At 39.8% G+C, this 2500-nt stretch overlaps 1 protein-coding gene across 5 annotated transcripts in view; it reads right to left on the bottom strand.

The window, feature by feature from the left end:
- Window positions 1-2500, bottom strand: part of LOC121685229 (arginyl-tRNA--protein transferase 1) — a 102582-nt gene that overhangs the window by 20732 nt on the left and 79350 nt on the right. The window lies entirely within an intron of this gene.

Genomic DNA, 2500 nt, shown 5'->3' with positions numbered 1-2500 from the left:
CAGGCCGTTCAAACACACAGAGCGAGAGACACACACACAGAATTCATACGTACATCCACTCTGATAAAGGCACACACACACACACACACACAGTTTTGGAGGATGCTCCCTCAATCCACAAGGTCCAATACTTCTGAGCTGCTCCTCCTCACTCACACCTATGCACATAAACCACCATGTGAATGACAACAAAGCTGTAGAATCAGGTGGAAAACCTAAAGCTAGTGCGATGGAAGAGCAAAGCTGGGTCATTCCATGTCAATTCAACCAGGGCCCACGCACTTAGGTCTCAAAAAAATTACCAGGTGTACCCAGGAGACACACTGTAAAATTACTTTTATGTAAGATCAATACTTTCCAAGATACAGCCAGTTTTACGGGGGGAGGGGGTGTCGAAGTTCACAAGCCCATAGAGCAAGAACTAAACCAAGGAGGCTCAAATTTTGCATTCTGGTACATAAATAGGAATAGTATGTAGCAAAATTGTCACGTTTTGTCTGGATGATCCTGCATGGTCATAGCTGTCCCTACACGCATAGGCTACTTTGACAAACTCTTAGTCGGCTGTATATCCTCTGATTTTAATATTTACAGATATCTACTGTAGGCGATATTTGTAACATTTGATTTATATTTGGCCTGTTATGAAATAATATACTGAACAATTTAAACACATTGTGACTGTGAAATTTAAAGCCCAAAGTTGGAGACAGATAGAAATTTGCTGCAAATTCAAAACTGGATTACTCTGGAATGGCTAAATGTACAGGGGAATGCTTTACACCTTTGAGTTCGGTAAGGTCTGCTGTTTATCCTGATATATGGTTTGTCATGTGTTGAGGGAAAAGTTTGTAAAGTATTCCACCAAGATGAATAGGCAGGGGCACAGAACTCTATGTAAAATAATATGAAGTTACTTTTCTCGCGAAGCGTTTATCACAGCAGCTAGCGGCTTACATCGTTTAAAAGCTGAGAAAAAGCTCTTTCATGTGATGTGATACATGTAATGTCGGATGCAAAGCAGAATATTGAAAGAAGGGGGCACCAAGGCCACATTGACCTGTGAACCTCCGATTTTCAAAGAAGCATCACGGACAATGCAAGGGGCAATGACGGCCATGGCCGTCGTGAAATTCCAACCCTGCCAACATCTATCATATTTTTTTCTGAAATAAAATATGGGCAGTAAAGAGTGGATGTGAAACTGAAAATCACGTATGCTTTAATGGAGTTAGCTTAATTTTCTTTACATCCAGAACTTACATTGGGTCTCCAATTTAGGACATCGTATAGTCTAATGCTAACACATCCCTTTAGCCCTCAGACCTGGTGAAATATTAACCTAAGTCTGTCACATCATATGGCCAACTATAAATATGCAATCTTCCTGTTCCCAGCATTAGCATAACACTTTGTGATTTTTAGCTTGTCACCTGTGACGATATATGCTAGTTTAAAGGAGAATTCCGGTTTGATTTTGACATAAAGTGTGTTGAAACATGATACCGAGTGTCTTCCAGTAGCAGCAACTGGAGTCCATGCATTTCCACGGAATGGAAAACGTATGTACCAATAAAATTAAATAGAAATACATGAATACATTTACATTTAAAAAAGCAATAATTGCATGAAATACAGGTTGTTCACGACTCACGAGTCTCGAAGCTCGAGTCCGAGTCCAGTCTGAAGTCTTTGAGGTGGAGTCGCAAGTCAAGTCTGAAGTCACTGTTTGTGCGACTTATGGCCACCTTACACCAAAGAACTTTGACAAGATTTGGGAAAGATTCTTGAAAGATTGTAGTCTTTTAACTAATGCCCCCCATTCAAGCTTTACTCAAAAGACAACAATCTTTCAAGAATCTTTCCCAAATCTTGTCAAAGTTGTTTGGTGTAAGGAGGCCATTAAGTGCAACTCGAGTCCAAGTCTCAGACTCAAGTCCCCATCTCTGCAGACTCTTCCTTCTTGAGGATTGTAGTGTTAGGTTTAATCAATTAATCATATCATAGAGATATTGCTCATGGTGAAGGCAACTGGATGTGATTTTTTAAAATGTTTTGTTTTCTTCTCATTTTCCCCCCTAACCAAAACATCTAGGAGGCCGTATGAAATTTGCTGGTGGGCCTGATCTGGCCCCCAGGCCTTATGTTAGACTGGTCTAGTCTCTGTCCAATAAAACAAGCATATTGCGTTCATTACTCCCGCCCACCTAAACTTTGGACCAATAGAATCTCTTTGTTATGTTATATCATGTCAATCTGTTAGATTATCTACCTCAGGTCCTTGACAACTGAATGAATGAATGAATGAAAGCGATCTAGCATCAGTGTTTGAGGTAGTCGACAAATGCTAACCCCAAACCCAGTACATTGTGAAAATATGATGGCTGCTAGAGTTTGGATTTATTGAAAATAGTAAAGAAAATCAACAACATCAACAATTATGAATTAATCATACACCTCTCAATGCATGGAATATGATCCAATATAGTCCAGTGTGTTT

Source organism: Alosa sapidissima, chromosome 16 (genome assembly GCF_018492685.1).
Source record: "Alosa sapidissima isolate fAloSap1 chromosome 16, fAloSap1.pri, whole genome shotgun sequence".
Lineage (NCBI taxonomy): Eukaryota > Metazoa > Chordata > Actinopteri > Clupeiformes > Clupeidae > Alosa > Alosa sapidissima.
The sequence above is the reverse complement of the archived record's forward strand: the minus strand, read 5'-3'. Positions and strand labels throughout refer to the sequence as shown.